Genomic DNA, 21,486 nt, shown 5'->3' with positions numbered 1-21,486 from the left:
ACGAGGATCGGTCGGATATACGAAGAAGCGATTCGACAGCCCCTCCATTCGAAATCCAAGGAAACCCACGCAATTCCCTGTTGTCTCGTAACACATTGCTGCGAACCAACGCTGACTTGAATTTTCTTATTCGACGCGAAACGACGACGCTGTCCTCGAAGATAACTGCGCGGCGGATACTAAGATAGGAACACACTTTTTCCAAGTGCAGTAAGGTGATCTGTCCAGCGAATGAACATTTAAGCTGCATGTTTATTAAAATGATCGTAATCTGATCGTCTTGGAACGATGAAACCAAGTCACATTCACATTCAATTAGATTCTTTTTCAACCTGAATTATTTTATGTCTTATTTTTTACTGTATACTATGTCACAAAGAGTTTTTCCTGTTGGCATGAATAAACTATTATTATTATTATTATTATTATTATAACTGAGCCGTTTTACTTCTAAGTTCACATTTTTCATTGAAAACAATTCCAGCATTTTTTAATGGCTATATCTTTTTTTGAAAAGTGCAATATATAAGATTTTGAGGAAACCAACGAATGAATAAATAATAATACTTAAATAATATAATATATTATATTATTATATATAGTATATAGTATATATACTTAATAATACTTAAATGAATAATAATAATAATACTTGATAAAATCGATAAAATATTAGAAAATAACATCTACAAAACGATGTTGTTAATAGAACTACCGTAAAAACTTTAATGCGACAAGGATGTAAGAAATGGAAATGTTTACTCAACTGGGGGCGTCCACACATTGAATGGATCACCCCAAGCCAATTTGAATTCTTGGCAAGTTCGATCCTTTACCTCGCTGCATCGAGTGTTACCTCCGAATCGAAATCAAATTCTGATTTTTTTCCACCGATATTACATGCAGATACGCGTAGTTACATCGTAGACACCGATTTTCTTTTTCACTTAGACAGATTGAGCCATGATGAAATTCGTGTAACAAATGGAGCAAATCCGCACACACACACACACACACACACACACACGAAGGTCAATTAACTCGAATCTCAATTCATTCTATTTCCTGTTCGCAGAAAAGCACACAACGAGTCTTTCGAAAAAGTCGCGAGTCTATGGCGAATCGTAACGCCACGAGTTCATCCCCTTTGCTCCTCGGATCGTTCGCTCGCTCGCTCGCTCGCTTGCGCGCGCGCGCGCGCGTGTACAAGCGAAGCTGAAACTGGCTATAAATAGAAACGCAGGCGCGTTATTTCCCTTTAATCCGAAAGGAATAGCAAGATATCTGTTGGCCGGTTCGGGACCGGTTTCTTCGAGCGCAACGCGCTCTCGCGCGCGCACGAACGCACGAACGCACGCACGCACGCACGCACGCTCGCACGCACGCACGCATGCACGCATTCGCGCACGGACCACGCGTTCAGCCTTTTAATGCTCTTTTAATGAAGCGGTTCCCACGAATATCCTAATTACCGACGGGGGGAATAACTGCGACGCGAGCCGTTAAACACCGGAACCCTATTGCCCTCGAAATTAAGGTAAACAAGCTTAATCGATGCTAAATCCGCGCGGTGAAAATGTCTACATGCCCGGACGCCGGCGAGAAGTACCGATTCCTGCGGTTTGCGGATTACGCGGATCTCAAGCCGCTGCAAATATCCACTTGATGACAGGCTCCTTTACATTCGCATCTTAAGCGACAAATCTGGATTGCGAATTAAAAATTTTCGATTCTTTTTCCTTCATAAACTGACAGTAAATACTCACGGAAAACATGCCTAGAAAGTGTTACAGCGAAATTCGTAGTATTTTTGTATCAAAGTATTTATTTACCAATAACTATAACTTATTTTTAATATTATTTTGTGTTTCACGAAACCATGTTTTCAGACCTAATCGTCGGTGATAAACAGGAAGCATTCATAAAAATATTAAGTGACATAATTTTTCTGCAAAAATAAGTCGATTTTTACCGTGAAAATCGTAACTTTTCCTTAAAGTCGTTATAGTTTTCACTTTTTCCACAGTTTTCTTAGTCTAGTGACTAGAGAATTTTGTGTAGAATAAGCAAAAGCTTCGTTTTTTTTCTATTCAGACAAAAATTGTATCCTTTAAGTTACATTGAAGCAATATTAAGCAATAGCAATTAAGTATTAGCATATTAAGTTAAACAATGTTGTAGTAATTATAGCAACATTAAAACAGATTATTGCTAATACAACATTTTTTTTGTACTGTCTAAATGTTCAACGAAACCACCCAAAATCGTTGAAAAAGCTCAGCTTATAGTTGTATTAAAAAAAAATTCTTATATAAATATTTCTATATTAGAAATAGTAGAAAATAGAAATATACAAATACGATATTTTGTTTTCATTTAGATGTCAGCAACAATGTAAAAGTTTCTTGGAGTATATAATTACGCACGCCTAAGTAGACCGCGGATTTTAAACATTTCTAACAAAACTGAGTAGACGAAACACAAAATAGTGATGTTATATTACAATGATTATGATATGATTATAATATGATTCAACGTGATATAATATTATTTATAATTCGCTAAAACGATTCATGACGCGAATAAACGCGTATGCAGTTCAAGTTTCTCGCAAACCGACGCACAAGATGATTATTTCGCGGGAAGAGATCCGCCGTCCGATCATGAGCGAATATCGTAATTGGACGACCGACATAAAAGACGCGAGAAGAATGAAAGCACTTGTTCCCCAATTAGTAGGGTAGCATTTCGGGTACCGGTCGGATACCGAGCGTCGCCTTAACGAAGGTCCGCGCCGGCCAGCCGGTTTCCCGGGACACAAAGAAATGAATTAAGTGATCCTGGCGGAGACGTAGGTCCGATGGAACGTGACTGGAAGCGGACCGAGGCGGATTGACGCGTGCCGCTGACACCGACAGCCTTCGGAGCCTTGCAAAATGTCAAGTGCACGCGCGAATAGACGTTCGTCTTGGTTGCGCATCGATCGGACCGCGCGCGGTTTCCTCTCGTAGTTCGTGGAAGCGGGCGCAGCGGGCTGCTTGTTTCCGAGACAATGGCACATCGTGCGGAATACTCGTGTTGCCGTTCTTCCTCCTCGCCGGAGAAGGTGTGCGCAGCCACTTGCGCGAAACGGTTCAAGGCCTGCATCCGATCGACCATCGCGCCGTTCGAGACCGCTCCGTTATTCGCGGAGACAGAGAATACGTCTTTATCTGGCCGCCGCGGCGAGCCGACGCGTTAATACCATCTGTTGATGGCCAATTGAAACGGGCTATGCCCGACGTGAATGGCGCATCCGGAATGGCTGCTTATGCGGGGCTTTTATTTCGCCAGACAAATCCGACCGATAGAATTCCGTGTTCCCGCGGAACGGTCTCGGTCGATTCACCGCGGAATAATCGGCGTTGAGTGCCGTTAGAATTAGGCGATTACCTCCGCTCCTCGAGACAAGAAAATGTTTGCTTTTCGAGCGCGAAGGAATTTCAATCGAACCTAATTTCCTAGATTACTTCGTAATAGTCCGCAATCTATTTAGAAGCCAATAAGAAGGCAAGCTTAACCCTCTCCGCAACAGCTTTTTGCGAAAGGCCGAAGCAAGAGGCGAGCCTGAGAAACAGAAAACAGCGGGGATCATAGCAAGACCGCAAAAGGCTCGCTCGAGGGCAGCTCGCAATAGAGCAGCGACGAGGCGGCGGCGCGGAGAGGCAGAATCGAAGAAACGTCGGCGAAAAAGGAGCAAGGCCCGGTTCTCGAGACTATTAATTATCAGCTGAAAACCGAGAGAGGTGCCGGCTGCCCGGTGTAATTCGATTTTTTCGACGGGAACCACGCGCCCGCTCGGTTTTCAGGTGCGTGGCGTGACGAGACGCCGCGTCGGACCACACCGGCGGGATCGTTTTTCCTGGAATCGATCGCAGATCGTGCAGGAAATCGCCGAATCGTTCGCCAAAGCGTTTTGCCCGTCGGCTCTCTGTCCTGCCGAAACGCTCTATCTGACCGAAAACGAACGCGAACGAGGGATCGGAAATACTTCGAGCCGCTTAGGCGAATTTAACGGGAGCCCTGAACGGTCCCGGTGAACGGCTGCTGGTACCGTAAAGACAACGGACTGCGCTCAAGGGCGGGCAACCATGCAGGCTGCAATTTCGCTGCCCTTAACTGCGATTTGCACCCTCTTCGGCTACAAATGAGGCAGAGCTGAACCGGTAGACACCTGGGGAGGCCTGTGCACCGCTATCCGAATTTGGAGCTATACTAGACGTATACTATTGGGTTGGCAACTAAGTAATCGCCGAATTGTTCAATGAAATAAAAAATTCTTTTTTACTTGGAACGAAGTCTAATCTGTAATGTATTTACCATTTTGTTCGATGACCTTTTGCCATCTCTCTGACAACTTGAAAATTCCACGCTCGTAGAAAGTCTGATCCTTTTCGGCCAAAAACTGAGTTAAGTGAGATTTTACAGCGTCATTATCATTCAAAGTTTTACCACGAAGGGAGTTGTCCAGGGATCGAAATAAGTGGTAATCCGATGGCGCGAGATCAGGGCTATATGGTGGGTGTAACATCAATTCCCAACCAATATCCGTCAATTTTTGCCGAGTGGACAAAGACGTGTGCGGCCTAGCATTGTCCTGCTGGAAAATGACACCTTTACGATCGACCGATTCTGGTCGCTTTTCCTTGACCGCTGCATTCAATTTGTCCAGTTGCTAACATTCACAGATAATAAAAAATAACACAATAATAATAATAATAATTTTATAATATAACATTTACGGATATCATAAAAAGTGGGAGTAACAGACATCTATAACTGAAATCGGTAATTACTTAGTTGCCAACCCAATAGACGTATTTGATATCCCCGAAGCGACGAGGATGCATACTGCTGCGAATCACTCCGTTTCTCTCGCGTCGCGGCATTTTATTTGCAATAAAGAATATAAACTATAATACAACTCAATACAATTATATTTCAGATCTTTCAATTTGAAATGTTGCTCGTTCGACGGTCCGATCTCGACTCCTCGATTGTCCGCGTTGATAACACTCTTCCGTGGCAACTCCTATCTTCTATTATTTTTTTAAGGAGTTGTTCACAACAGGGCAGTTTCACATTACAACGACTTGACTTGGACAAGTCGCCGTAACGATACACTTGAATGAGAAATATTAACAGCGGATCTTATCTTGCTATTTAAAGTTATCAGTAATTTGATCGCATGTCCTGCGATCTTCGAGCTCCTTAAATAATTATGTGCACTAGCGAAACATCCGAGAGCGAAGAATCTCTTTTACACTGTGCCGTGCTACTCGCTGATAGCTGAGGGAAACTGCATACATAATCAGATTATGCTCAACCTCGAATGCTCACTGCAAAAAACATCAATTTCATTAATGAATCGCTAAACTCTTTTAAATCGTCTTATTAGGATTATCCGGAGCTAATCATTAAAATTAATTGTTACTTCAATTTTTATATAAAATTCCTTATTTTTGCATACTCTAAAAATACTTCATCGTCTGAAATAGATAAACGAATAAATAAATGTTCTAATAAATTTTGTTTAGAAGCAGAATTATTCTTGTACTTGTTCATCCGATCGCTAAATCTTGACTGAAATATCGTCGATGTTCGACGCGCTGTAACTTAGTGAAAAAAAATCGCTCGATGGTCCACGTTGGTTCATTTTGTACGCGAGAGAGTCAACTTTCACACCTCCAAGTGACTATTCTCTTAACAATTTTTTCTATCAATGGCGACTGAAATTTGGAAGCAAGTAGAATAGGTAAGATAACATAACGTTGACGATCGTACAAGTATCGACGTCTGCACCGGCTTCGACAAATTTTTCCCGCAATTCAGACCGACGTGGATTTCTCGACCGGAGTCTCCCCTTTACAACGAGCTCAAAAATGTTGATGTACGATTTTTTTCAGCCGTTTTATCGAGCTTCGTACGAAACGCGCGCCCGTCGTCACAGTTCCCGATATCGGAGGAACGTCTTCCGCATTACGTTCCTCGCGGTTTCCTAATTTCATGAGACAGGTCGAACATCGCGGAATCCGTTGTAGAATCCATGGTAGAATCTACCGTCTACGGTATACTCAGCGATAGAACCATCGCAGAATGTACGGTGCGGTTCGAACGCCTTCCTGGAGATTGTTTGCGCTCGTGTGGAAGCAGGATGAGGCCGGCGTCGCAGGAAATCAAAGTCGAACGGGACCGGGTCGGGAAAGTGGTTTCTCTGTTCGCGCTTAATACGCGACCAATTTACGCATGAGCTCGTAGCACGGTGGTTATCGGGACGTTAAGAGGCGCGCAGCCTAGAGCCATAGATAAAGACGTAGAAACGAAAGGCTGCACGCGTTGCACCGCCGGCCGATAAGAAGATAAGGATTACGGCGTGGCGCGGCGGACGCATACCAGCCGCCTCGAGTTTTCATATCGCGTTCCCGCTAAATTGGATTGGATTACAGGCCGAGGAATGCCTGTGAGAACGGGCTGCCGCCGCTGCGGGCTACGTCCGAACAATTTCGAACGTGTTCCGCGCCGCGTTAATCTCCTTTGTCCACCCTAGCTACTGTGTTCCGCGAATCAACACCGGATCGTAGACTCTCCTCGCAGCGGGACACTCGACGCGTTGCAAATGAACGGTCGTGCCGGGTCGACGTCGCAATCCGGAACCGGAAACAATCGGGGCGCGATACGATACTTTCCGCTCGGGCGACGACACCGAGACGTCACGAAAAATTGCTGCATTTAATTATTGTAATTAGGAAGACCGTGGAAATTGTGTTGCGTGAGCCGATAATAATTAATCGGCAGATGTTTATGCATAATTTACTGCGCCGATTCCAAAACGGATGGGTCAAATATAATAATAAATAACATAATAATGATATATAACAGAACATAATAATAATATAATAATAAATCTTTCGTTAATAATTTTAACAAGCTGTAGTTAATACACCAACGTTCCCAGTTTTGATATAAATGCATACAATCCGCAGTGTTGTGATAATGTTGTAGATCAAATCTTCTCGTAACAAATAATTGTAAATATATTAAAACCAATACAATACGTCACTTCAAAGGTTCAGAAAGACAATGTTCGTGTAGTGCGCGAAGTGAATATCGGTTGTTGAAAATAAAAATGTCTTTTTCGAGCAGACGAAACTATGTCAGCATTTGTCAATAGCGCGTGAATGATATCAAAGAACCTCATTTCCTTTTTATCATTATTACTTGTTGCATTCGGGTAATAAAACCTCTCAGCTTTTTAACATACGTATAAATAAAGTAGTATAAAGATAGCCGAAAAAAATGAAAGAAAAATACAGAACAATATCAGAATACGTCAATTATTAGAGGTGCGTACGGTATAGTAGATTTTTGATTTCATTACACAAGTTTGAACAGAACTTTGTGAAAGAATGACGAAGCATTTAAGGGCATAATTTTGATTGTCTGAAGTTCTATGGAAAGTTTTCCGCTGGCAATTTTTGTGCTCTGGGTCTCGCTTGTTTTCGCGAAACAATCGTGGAAAATAGAAACTTGCGGATAAAGCAGCGGTTAAAAGAGGCGATAAAAATCGTGGAAGAAGGAAGCCATCACGGTCGCGGTCGCGGCTAGATCACGGAGGCGATCGCAGGAGACCCGAGGCGATCGTCGCCGCGATCGAGCGCGTTTTTGCTAACGGATCGATTCAGAGTCGCGGGGCCAGGGAGTTTCATTGTCAGCGTGCGGTAACGGTGAATTAGCGGTTAAAAGACTGCCTTGTTTCGTTGCAGATGCTGCACTCGCCGCACCGTCCCCGTCTGTATCTGGCCGGCGAGATTGCGCTCCGATTATGGTGAGTAAATTCTCTCTCTCTCTCTTTCTCTCTCTTTCTCTCTCTCTCTCTCTCTCTCTCCTTTCTTTCCGCTATCAATTATTTACGACGCAGCGGCGAGCCGTTGTTCCCTGGTTTGATTTATGGCGAGTCGCTCTTGCCCGATCGCCGGTTCTTTCGCTCCACAGCCGTTGAAAAACCCGATCGAATTTTCGTTCCCGTTCCAACGACCATCGGGCGCCTCCTACAGCCTTTTTTCGTTCCTCCGGGCGGCTATAGTCCAAACATAATCCTACAGTTATAAATATTTTATCCTGCACGAGATCTCGAGGTTGCACAGTCATTGAAAATACCGTGGCGAAAGGCAATTTTATCCGGAAAGAAAAAGCTGAGCGATTGTGTTGCCCGGGATAACTTGTTGCAGAGACTTTTACGCGAGAAAGAGGATTATTAAATTTCTTCACAATCCATTAATCCTTTGCACTCGCAGCTTGACACGAAAATGCAGAAACTTCGTAGGATAGTGGAACCGGTTATGCTAGGGTGAGCAATTGATGAAACCATTTGTTTGTTTGTTCAGGCATAATTTGACTTTACATTCATCGAATAAGACGTATTAAATTTTCTTATTAAAATATAATCAAAATAACAAAGTAAATAATTTATATAAACATACATACATATATAGTTAAAATAAAAGAACAAAATAATTATATTATATTATTATTATATTATTTATATTATATTATATATAAATAATATAATATAATTATTTTGTTCCTTTATTTTGACTATATATGTATGTATGTTTATATAATTTTTTTACTTTATTATTTTGATTATATTTTAATAAGAAAATTTAATATGTCAATAATATAATATAATATAAATAATATAATAATAATATAATATAATTATTTTGTACTTTTATTTTGACTATTTTGTATAAAAAAGTTGAATTTGAGACGCGCGACGGGAGTCAGGAGACGTAGAACAATCGAGAGCGTTGACTTATTCCTAAAGCGTTAACTTCAGATTCTTCTGATGAACACATGATCATTTGTAATTACTAATTAGCATCCTGATCAACTTTTCATTGCATTGTGCAGCAAACGTACCGTGCTATAAAAATATTTCAAAACGACCGGCATCGATCTTACAATACAGATCACGAAGACGGATTTATTAAAATTCCAAGATGAGTTTCCGCGGAAGCCGTTCTTTAATGCCTTCAGAGATTGTTAAAGCCAGAAACCGGGAACGGCTCGAGCAGCAAAGGTGGCGGAATGAGTCGCGAGTTTCGAAAGATGCAGACGGATCAGTTCGAGCCCGCTCGATCGAGAAGCCACGGGGTGAGGTATGGGTTCAGGAGCGGAGCCAGTTAGCCCGAGCAAGCGTAAAGCTCGGAAAGAAATCTTTTTCATCTCGAGACAATAGCCCGTACTCGAACGAAAGCGTTAAAAGCCTGCCGCGTTGCTTAGCGACCCGGAACCCCGCTAAAACGAATCATCTCGCAACGCTGTTTCCAGTTAACCTTTCCATTCTTCATCCCTTCCTCCCGCCTCCTCCGCCTAGCGCCGTTTCCCTTTGGTTCTCCTTCTGGTAGCCGGCAAATAGCCGAGCGACTGACAAAGGTTTCGCTTTAAAGAGAGCGAGTATCTCCGATTCGTTTTCGGAGGAATTGGATTCTCGTTGGATCCTCGGGCTCGTGGAGCTGGATCGGCCGGTTCGCCGCGGCCCTTCCATCTTGGAGAGCTCGACTGCTCCCGATATCTCGGTCTCTATACATTATGGAACATCCACACCCATCGCGGACTCCGGCGGGCTTTATTATTCTCCGCGGCGCGGCGCGGCCCGGCGCGTCGCTCGCGATGATATCGCAATAATTTTCTGCTGTCGGGATGTAGGTCAGCCCACCGGGGCGTTGCGGAGCAAGGCAGATGAACTTTGAATCGCGTGTTTGTTTTATCCATGCGATAATGGGTTCCCGTTTACCGCGGACCCTGCGCGAGATTCGCCGACGACTCAATCGGACTGCACCCTCTCGGTCTTGAATGCGCACGGACTCGGTCGAGGCTGCTGTCAGAAGTACAATGCGTCGCTCGCAAAAGCCTAACTGCATCGCGAGCTCTAGGTCAAGATGTGCAGATCGGAAACCGTGGAAACTGTTCCGAGGATTCGTAAACGACTCGATCGTACTGCAGCATTTGCACATCGACAAGTTTGCTGTCGAAAATAAATTGCAGCTTATTTCACTGAGTCATCTGTGTCTATCTTGTATCATCGTCGCCGATCTATCATTTGTATACAAACTAATCATTCGCTGTATCTCCTGTTCCCATACTCTCGAAAAACTCAACTTACATGCACCGGTTCGTAATCTTGGATATTCTTCAGTTTTTCTCATAGAAGCACATTATATATATGGCTATTATAACTGTTTACCTCAAATTAGAGTCAAGTTAATAAGTCTATTGTTCGCAACTATCTTTAATTCTTGATCTTATTGCTATTATTGTTACTATTATTTTTGTTATTTTTTTCTGTTTTTATCATTTTTATCGTTTGTATTGTTTCTATTATTTTACTCGTATTATTATGTTTAATGTTACTCATATTACTGCCACCTCTATTAGTATTTTTAGTATTACTCATATTACTGCCATCTCTTTTAGTATTAATTCCCATATTAGTAAGTACTTTTCATACCATCTCTGTTGATTGCTATTTTGCTATTATTACATTCCTGCCTTTTTCTATCTTCTATCAAAGGGTCCAGTCCGTTGACACAATAAAGATTATTATTAGTAGTAGTATTATGAATAATAATGAAATGCATCAGTCGCGAAAGTTCAAAGTGTGGAGGCTAAAGGTATTATAAATTGTTAAAGTGATATTACAAGTGTCATGCCAGGATTTTTCGTCGGGAAAAATTGAAGCGATGCGCAGCGTGTGACAGAGTTATTAAAGGGCTACGCTAGTTGGAAACATGGGCAACGGGAATCCGATTTGCAGAGCGAAATCTCGCCGAATATATGTACACGCTTTGTCGAAATAGAGACTTGTTAAAGGGAGATCGGATAAGCGGGAGTTTACCGTGTACGAAGATAATAATGATAATGTCTCTTTTATTTCATCCAACGGGGCGAGTTAGTTTTTCGCCGACAGAAAATGAACAATTCGAGGCACGATAAAACGGGAGCGAAACGAGCAACGCCGCGCGCACGAACAGCAAGTAGATAATGTAACGAATCGTACATGAAATTAGTGACAGTACGAAACAGATGAAATATGAGGAAATAAATGTCGCGTGTTTTAATCGAGTTAGTGATTTTGTTAAACGATAATCCGTTGTCGAGGCGGGACAAATCATCGGTGGAATAAAGCGTCTAATAATGAGACCGATTGAATGCTGGCGAAAAGGTCTAGCGTTTCTAAGAACTCGTTTAAATGTGCTCCAATTGCTCGCACACAAAGGAACAAAGATAGTAACTTCATGTGTTAATTATTTGTTAATTGGAGGACAATTATCTCCAGACTTGTTTAGAAGCACGCGAGTTTTCAAATGTTGCTATGAGTTTTTCGAGAATACGAGTAATCGATGCAATTTAATATGTCCGTTGTCAGCGTAATTTCATCAAGATTATAATTTTATGTTTTACGTACAGAAAATCTAATTAATTTTAAATATATTATTTAACGTTACTACTCTCTGTTATTGTCGCTTTTCTATTCTACATTTCTCTATTCACATTTTCCTCATTATGGTAAACAAGGAGCGTTATAAATAATATAAAACATTATTAGGATAATTTAGAGTTACTTAATAGTAACTTTATAATTTATTTCTTGATTGACTCGGCTTTTTCACATTTTGACATGCATAGACCACTGGGATTCTATTCAACATAAAAAAAGCGTTTCAAAAGCAGCAGAACGAGTCGCGTCGATAAATTCAAGGACCACAATCGCTTTTGAAATATAGTAGTATGAAAGTGACGTACGAAAGGGTGCAGAAATTTATGGTTCAACGGAATGAATGATAAGATAGCGATGCAAGGATGCTCCGCGGAACGATTTTCGAAAGTGCCGAAAGTTTGGTCGCGAAGTGGGGATCGGGCGGAATCGTCGGGCGAGTGATAAATTTTCCAAGACACTCGCGCCTTGTTCGAAGAGATGCTCTCGCGTGTCCGCGTGGGCGTGAATTGCGCCACGAACGTTAACGAGGGTCCACGTAATCCGGTAACACCGCTAGGGGTCGATCGGTCGCACAGAATCCGCCAATAAAAGCGGAACTAACGCGCATATGCGAGCACAATAGCTGGCGCTGAACCGATCGGGAATAGACGAACAGCTGTCGATGCGAGATCGGTGCACCTGTTCGCCGTCCAGCCTCATCCTGAACCCGTCTTCCGCATCTCCATAATCGACCGTCCGATCCATCGATCGTAGGCGGCCGATGTTCGCGCGGGAACGAACTGCCGAAAGCTCGTCGATTGCATTTCTCTTGTAGCCTGTGCGTTTGTTGTGTGATTGCTTTTGCATCTGCTTGTGTTTTTCGCTTAACAGGTAACAAACATTTATTATTCCATAAAATATCATGATCTCAAAATCTCATACTTATTAGCGTTTCAAACACGTGAGAGCTAAAAGTGAAGATTGTGAATTATTATATTTTGTGATCAATGTTTATGCAGTAAAATGTTTTATATATAAAAGTGAAAATTGTGAGTTATTATATTTTGTGATCAACATGGTCATATTAAATGTCATATACATTTTAATATGACGATGTTGACCACAAAATATAATAACTCACAATTTTCACTTTTTTTCACTAAGCATGCCATTCGTGCTTATTCAGCTACATTTTACAAACATATTCGTACAAAAGTAATGGATTACAGTAAATACTCATGTTTGCAACGGTAAGCTTTGATATTTGATAAAGATATGAGCATATGAACATTTAACGGTATCTGATAGCTGCATGTGATCTGATTAATTTTTTTATTGCGGGTCATATAACGTACATTGCCATAAAATATGATTTAATTCACGCTTTTATAATTGCATTTAAATTTCGGTTGCTTGATTATACCTACCTTAGCTAAGGAAAATGCTAAATTATTAAAACCCTGTTCTTTAAATTATTCATTACTTTAATATGCATACTTTAATTCGTTTCTTAAAAGTAGCGAGAACAAAGCAAAGCGTTTGTTACTACAACTGCTTGTTACTTGACTGCGAACGTCAATGCAACAAATGCAATGCCGTGTCTCGACATTTGCTCTTTATAATTTCCATAAGAGTCTTCAGCTCGTACATCTGGCAATAAACGTAGAACATCCACAATTTATCAACATTTCCACGAGCAGTTCTTTCACAACGATACCGATCGAAACCGCTCAGCCAGGCATCGAATAAAAGGAACAGCTCTCCCGATGCGATTACGAGCAAATCACCGAGCAAAAACGCTATTTGCATGAAAACGATAGCAGGCCCGTTCGCGCGAAGTGAAAGCGACGCGTGCGTGAAAACGGCGCATCGCATCGGTTCGCTTCAGTTCGAAGACGATCGATGATTTTCCATCGCCTAACAACGAGCCCGATGGTCGATCAGATTGTCGCGGCACGAATTCGATGGAAAAAAAATCATTCGTGGGGCACGATACGTTCGTTAGGGATTTTCTAATTGCGAGCATTTGCATCGGCTCGGCGGCTGCACGGGCACGCTGGCGCTCTGTAATAGATATTATTTTCTAGACTGTAACGAGCCGTGACGGCCAGGCTGGCCGTAACTGTATCGTGCGTGAAACGAGTGCATACTACGCGGCTTACTACGCGGCCACGCTACGTTCTTCGGTTCACGGTGCGTACCGGTGCATCGCGTCGTTGCAGCTCTCGCGCCGCGCGCGCCGCGCCGATCCGATGCTCCTCTCGGCGTCTCGGCGGCTATCGGCGAATCTGCCATGGCGAGGCAAATAGCCATTTTTTCCCAAGATGTTTTTAATTAGACGACGGTGTGCCGTAAGATTAGAGGCTCGGGACTCGGCCCCGGCGCATCTCGAGGTGCGCTAACGGTAAACCGAGCGCGGACATCCACCGCAACAGCCGAACAAAACGACAGAGTGCGCCGAGCCGAGCCGGTGCAACCATTCCGATTACGATCACGCGCGCGCGCGCGCGAGCACGCTCTCGAGCACGCTCTCGCTCCGAGTGCTGATGCACTTCGGTTGCATTCGCTCTGTTCCGATAGAGTCGCGAGCGGGTCCGACAAATTTCGCTGGCGAGCAACTTCCTCGGATCTGTCGCCCTCCTGGCCAATTGGAGATTCGAGGTTCATTCGTGCGTTCGTGATCGCTAGACTGCGAAGTGCCGATTTCGAATTAACAGAGATCCGCTGCATCCGAGCTTGATTCTCAGACTACGGCAATTTTTACATAGATTTCTTTTAGAAGTGGAAAAACTGAAAAGATTTCAATTTCATTTTGTTTCCTTTTTACGGGCGGCAGACCTTGATACAGTAGCAATCTTAATGACAATGATTAATTACAATGAAGCAAAATGATTAACGAGCTTGGACCCCTGTAACGTCCAAGTGAAGCAGAGAAATCAATAAAATGCTTAAAATTATTGATATTGATGAGTATACGATTTAACGAGTTCGATCGACCGTAAATAAAGTGTTCTATGAAATTCTTCTAAGAGGATCGGGCGGCGGGATATGAAAGTTAATGATGATACAGATATGCGCGTAATTATAGACTGAAAGTAGCTTTCATATTGTTATTCGTATCTAAACGAAAACTTCAGAAAATATCGTATCTGCAGATTTCTATTTTCTATTATTTCTAACAAATATGACAAATGCTACAAACACGACGTTTTGTTAAACACTTCTCTATAAATATCACCAGAAATGTAAAAGTTATTTTGCGTCTATGATTATTCGCACCACTGTACATTTAAATGAATTCCCGACAAAAAAGCAGGACACGGTATTGTTCGATTTAAGACTTTGTACACAAAAACTAGATCCGAGATAATGCGGCGATGTTCCGAAGATAGGAGATCGTTAGATAAAAGATGTTTAAAAGATAGTCGCACTTATGTTTTACGAGGCAGTCTCGTTCGCGAGGCTAAAGTGGTTAAAGGATACAGTGTCTTCGCTCCGCAGCGAAATCCGCGATAGTCAGCGTAGATCGCCGAGCACGTGGATATCGATAAGACGGTGCCGATGAAACGCGAGGTCGCCGATCGCTGCGATAAAGCATTGAAACGAGACTGGAGGGAGGTTTGCCGGTCCGGTGACACATTTCTCTAGGAAATGTCGGAGAAAGATCATCTCGAGACGTTGCATAGTCGCACGGTCGGATTGGAAATTTCGCGCGGAAGATGGGATTTCGAAAAATCGGGGAACGGGTCACGAGGTCTGCACAAAGATCGGTTTATTATGCCGACGCGTTCTCGGTTACACAATATTCGCGGGCAGATGCGAATAGACATTCGGCGCGGCACGGCGCGGCGGAATGTTAATCCGGCCAGGGTGAACAAACGACGGGATCGCGTGCGGATCAGCGATACGCTCGTACGTCTTGGTCGCCGTGGAAAAGTGTGCTCGAAATGGGTGGCTTAACGAAGCAAACAGTCGCGTAGACTTCATATTCTCTTCCCCCGGGTAGATTATTGCCCCGGCAAGACACAAAAGGGCCGAACCGGGCTCGTTTGCATTGTGCGGCCGCGTATTGTGCGCGAGTATCGCGGCCCGTCCCGGCCCGTCGTCGTCGCGATCTGCCCCACTTTTCCTCTTCTATCCTCGCCAGCCTTATCGCAGCCTCCCATCGGGCTTACAAATTAATAAGGATTGTGTTTGCTCTGGGAATCACGACCTTGCCTTCGCCTGTGCGTATCCGGATCGCGATGCTGCGAGCTGAGAGCACGCCGACCGATCAATTACCCGCCGAGATCCGATAGAAATCAGACTCCTCGCAACAATTTACGGTCGATAGGTGACTTCGCAGATTCGGCTCGAGCTACACTCCACGACAAAGCTATAAGACACGATTTTAGCCAGTATTTTAATATTAGTAACTTTTCGTGAATGTTCTCTCAATGGTGGTGATTAGATTGAAAGATGTTTCATGAGAGATTCTAATTCCTTTTAGTTTTGTAAACAGACTTTGAGTGTATGATAGAAAAGAGGGGGTAGTAAGCGACATACAGAACAGTGAACAAATTAGAAGAATGTAAGAATTTCATATCACTGTTATTAATTTATAGAGGCCATTGACGGAAGAAGTATAACATATTTGTATTTAACTCTTGTTTTGTACAATCGATACGCACAATTTTTATTTTGCATGTAGATTCGCAGTCTAATGATGAATGATGATCGTGGAATGACGTCGGTATACAAAATAACGTTCACAATGTTAAGTGATGATTGTACCGACAATATTAATAATAATAATAATAATAAGAAGAAGAAGAAGAAGAAGAAATCTAAAACTAAAATAACAGTCAGTATCGTTCGATCTAATTGATCGACAATGGCAGTACAAAGACATTTAGGTATCGCAATAGAAGATTGCGATTTAGGTAAAATTTTGCCATGTCCTCCCAATTGATTTCAATGTCTGTTAGACCAATCTATCGACGACCGGACAGCTTCATGTCTCGCAAAGGACACCGGGAAATCCATTTACATTTTACACGAGCCCCCTAACGTCCATTGTCCGAATGGTTGCCCGAGCAATTATCGGCAATCGCAATGCGAGCTAATTAATTGGATTAATTGACCGTTGATTAAATATTGGGACCTACGAGTCGCGAACCATTGGGCCGAACGGGTTTCCGCTGGAAAATCGATTCGTATTCTGGAAGACCGCGCTCGCGAAGTCAACGAACACTCTAGCCACATTTAAATATCTGTCTTCTTTATCAGTGCCACGGTTAATTTGATATCAACACCTCCGAAGTAAATTTGGATCAATCGACAATTTTCTCAACAGTTCTAAACTTCCGTATGGGAACGAAATTAATGTAGCCAGCGATAACATTGCTAGCAGCTGCTCGCTTTCTTAACTTTTCGAGCGCCGGAAAGCCAATATATGGTTCTCGAGTTGAGACAATAAGTTTGCGAAAAGGATGCTCTGATTTTCAGAACAAAATTATATTAGTTATATTGTTATGCTTGAAGTATTTGAACAAATGACTTTTCACTAGTCGATCATTTATTCTGACAAAATATTTTTATCTAGAAAATATATAAATCAAGTATTTCCAATGTCCCTTAATTGAATCGTTATTAAAATTCTGTTAGTTGTCAGATAGTTTTCTTTAGTATATCCTGACACTTTTAGTATTACACTATCCATATACAGGGTGTTCCACAATTAACAAACATATCCCTTACGTCCTTTAACACGATTATTATTTATTAAATTAGCTTTGCGCATCATTCGTTGAACTGTGTTCGGACACGGAATTAGTTAAATTAAAATATCATTTACGTACTTTGTTAATCTTCACTGTACACCTTGCTTAAAAATTTGATATGTTGACCTTGACATAACCTTGACACAACCTTGATATGTCCTTGACATAACCTTGGCATAACCTTGACATAACCTTGATATGTCCTTGACATAACCTTGGCATAACCTTGACATAACCTTGATATGTCAAGGTTATATCAAGGTTATATTAAGGTTATGTCAAGGTTATGTCAAGGTTATTGATAATATTCTTCATATTTCTCTAACAAACATATCCCTTACGTCCTTTAAAACGATTATTTATTAAATTAGCTTTGCGAATCATTCGTTGAACTGTGTTCAGACACGGTATTATTTAAATTAAAATATCATTTACGTACTTTGTTAATCTTCACTGCACACCTTGCTTAAAAATTTCATATGTTACACACAAGGTGTCATGCACACTAGAAAATTAAAACGGCCGTCACGGTTAAATTACTTACTATTTCGAGTCCGAAAAATTAGTAAATATTCTTCAGACGTTCTAAAGTAAAGGTGGACAGCGGTTTTCTTAAAAATATCACTGTTACGTAGTAAAAAAAAGTCCGGAAAGTTCTCGCTTCGTGATTTGTTCAATACTTCGAACGCGGCTCGAGTCCGTCCCGACCATCTGTCAAAGCCTCGTGCTGCGTGCTCTCGAACTTCGCGCCGTCACCTCTCATTGGTCAGTGTTTTCCGTTAATAACTCGTAAACAAAGCCGCAGACCGCATTTTCGCAAAGGAAAAAGTTACTTCAAATGACCTCAGCTACCCCTCATTTTCGGCTGTTAAAATAATTGCGGAACACCCTGTATAACAAACGTTCTAATGATGCCCGAAACAAAATTGTGCAAATTCGAAGTGTTACCATATGGTCACGCCAGGTAACAGCAAGTAAGAACGACGTAAAACATTAATGCGCTGCATATATTACTTTTACAGATTTCCATGACGCAGAAGGTGGTCATGGCCCGTTACAGTTGTCTTCGACGAAATATTTCGTCATACCCGGTTAACAGGTTAATTCGCGGCTGTACTTGAGTACGCGACCGTAGTATCTAGTTCTGCGTGCAGCCGGTGCAACGCGTGCATGTGCATCGGTATGCAAAGCTGTCGGGTCACGACAGCGTATTCCTCTTAGCCTCGAACCACCGATTCGACTCGCGCACGAATAGACACCGTCACTGTCACGGTCGACCGTATGCGCACCACGGCGCTATTACACTCGAAAAAAAAATCGCGTAACGATCCCCCATAAATTGTATCATCTGCACGCGTATAATTTTCTAATAATACCATCGGCGATCTTTAAAACATTTTCCTCGCAAGATATGAAACGGTGTACGGGTATATCCTGCAATAAACGTCGCAAGACACATGCTTTTCACCCGCAGCACCGACACAGCTAACGAATGTAAGCGTACATATTTATCGGTCGGCGTTTCCTGCGCTTATTATTGACGAACATGAGCGTGCACGCAGTGGAAAACGCATGGAGACGTAAGGAGCCATCGACGGTACGGGGTTCCGTAAATAGGGAAAGGAATTGCGACGTTCCGAGACGCGGCGCGGCGTTCTGGATCCGCGTCGCTGCCCGATCGCGATCGTGGACAAGCGATTAGGTACGTGCCAGGGGAGAGCCGAAACGATGATCGAGGCGGATCGGCCGTTCATTCAGGGTGAGTACCCTTGCGTATCGGCGGACGGAGCGGTCGCCGGGGACCCTTTAATTATAAAGGACCGGTTTTCTCCGACGCGACGCGCAGCAACCGCACGCGTTCTTGCCGTAGAATCTCTCCTCTCCTGTGATTGTCGCGCGAGCGTCGATATTAAAAGTCCCGGGACCGCTGTGGGAAACGGCGTCATTCATTCTCGCGTCGAGATAGGACAACCCGGCCCTGATAAAAACGTTTCTATTCCCCGTTCGACGCTCGCGGGAAGTCGTTCTCGCGTTGCAACGCGAGCTTCGCGAGGGATCGCCGAGGAAAAAGCGAGACGTCCGCGGAGATAGATCGAAGATGAGTCAGCTTCTCGCACCGGGACCGTGAAGAACCGTGAAATCTCGATAAGTTGTCCACCCAGGCCCGGCCGAAACGTTTCTTCTGCCGTGAGACCGTTCCTCTTTTAACGCGGAACGAGATGTTGCAAACACTTTCGCTTCTCTCTCCTCTCTGCCCGATCGCTCTGCCCGTCTCGCTTCATTCGTCGTCTATTCGGTGACCGGCGATTCCGCCGGTTTTTAGTGGAATCATCCAACACGCTTTCTTCTGCTTGCATCTTGTTACTCCGCGCAACTAAAAGACACTTGATCGCGAGCTGCTTATTGTACTGTATCGAGTCACTTATTTATTTAGTTTGTCTCGTTCATTATTTTAATATATAGGCTGTCCCAGCATAGATGGTATAAGGAGGTGATTCTATATAACAAAAAAAACAAAGCGGAAGTAAAGAATAAAATTTTATCATTTGAGGCTTCGTTGTCCAGAAGATCGACTTTAAATATTTGAATATTCATTATTATCAATATTTCTTGAATATTCATAGGCCTCTTAAAATAGTGCTGATATCATTAGTACCAACATAATATCCTGTTACTCATTTCTGTCTACGGATTCAGAGTGCATTTAAATGTAATTTAGTTATTAGCATGCTCTATGAATGCAGAAATTGTTGAAAACGCTGGATACCCTTTGCGCTCAAAGAGCCATTTTCGATCTATAACTGATGTTGCAGTTCAAATAAATTTAAACAATGACATACAAATCGATGCAGATTGAAAACAGTTGCATGATTTGTAATTAAGACCACGTGTAAAAGCAACATTGTGTAGCAAGAATCGAAAAACGAAACTCGCATCTGCTAAGGCTCGCAAACCTTGGAAAAGTCATGATTGGTAAAAGCTACTATTCTCGAATGAATTGAAGATCAATCGTATTTCATCGAATGGATTCCGATACGCGACATGTCGTTTTAGAGAATATTTGCAACCGCGGTGCGTGTTTTATCAATTTCACCCTTTTTTTCATTTTCTATATACACAAATCACACTGGGACACGCGAATCACCATTGTGATAGTTACGTTGTGAATAAACAATTTTATTTACCAAATATTATTACTCCAACAGCGTCATTAGCGGCAACAACGAGCAATTATAGTTCGTAAGCGGTAATTTCGCGTGCAAAGCGGATACGAAACCGCTCGTAGGAAACTCGTGCAATCGGCGATCTTGCGAGTGCATTAATGAATAACAGAGCACGACGTCGTACGAACAGTTTAGTGGCTTCGGGGATCACTTTGCTCGGCGTTTCTTCCATTTCTCTCCGCGGCCGACAGGGTCGGCACCAGGAAAACGGAGATTCCGTATGCAACAACCTGTTATATTCCGCGATTCGCGCGTGCAGCATGCATCGTCGCTTCCGTTGCGATGGAACGCGGCGTTCGAATCGCGTTTTTTCCATCGATCGCTCGCGGCGAGAAGCTAGGCGTGTCGCTCGAGTGGAAAGCGAGGAGAACGCGAGAATACATCCCGGAGCCCGATGATCCTCTTTCTCTGTCGAAGGCAGGCCAGCAGTCGCGGCAACGTCCGCGGCAGCATTCGAGGCACGTGCTCGCGAACACGCGTCCACCGTGCTAATTCAGCTCGGCCGCGGCATTCGCATAATCGCTACAACCGATCGGTTTCCCTTGTACGGTCGCGCCGTCGACCGAATCGCGGGGTCGATCCGCGATTAGGGCAACGACGAATTTCCGGCGCGTGTCGCTCTCCCGAGCCGAGCGATTCGACTTTGAGATTTCGCCCGTGAAGAAACCGAACGAACGGTCTCCTTTTTCAGCCGCGAGAAACAAGAAACTTCGGCCACGGCGCCGCGTTTCGGTGTGCATCGGGTGCTGTTTCTGCTCGCCGAGCTTTCTCCGAGTTGCGAAAACGCTTGTCCGTTGCCAAACGGCCGCTCCGATCGCCTTTCTTCGCAAACCGCAGCGAACTGTCCTGGCGCGAAGTTTCATTTTTATCAGTCGCATCGTTCCCTTGGTTTCTATGCCACGCTATGACCACAGTTCCCGCGAGATTTCTTGTTTGGTTTGATTTTGTATTCGTCGATCGGACGACGCTTTCGCGTTCT

General features: G+C 43.1%; 1 protein-coding gene across 5 annotated transcripts in view; it reads left to right on the top strand.

Annotated features, from left to right (window-relative positions):
- Window positions 1-21,486, top strand: part of Prosap (SH3 and multiple ankyrin repeat domains prosap) — a 310,745-nt gene that overhangs the window by 111,632 nt on the left and 177,627 nt on the right. For all 5 annotated transcript variants that reach the window (XM_076520102.1, XM_076520098.1, XM_076520101.1 and 2 more), the window contains exon 2: window positions 7,803-7,864. The gene's annotated coding sequence lies outside the window, so the exon portion shown is untranslated. The remainder of the gene's footprint in view (window positions 1-7,802; window positions 7,865-21,486) is intronic.

The sequence above is a fragment of the Megalopta genalis genome, chromosome 3, assembly GCF_051020955.1.
Source record: "Megalopta genalis isolate 19385.01 chromosome 3, iyMegGena1_principal, whole genome shotgun sequence".
NCBI lineage: Eukaryota > Metazoa > Arthropoda > Insecta > Hymenoptera > Halictidae > Megalopta > Megalopta genalis.
Note: the sequence above shows the minus strand (reverse complement) of the source record. Positions and strands in the feature narration are given on the sequence as shown.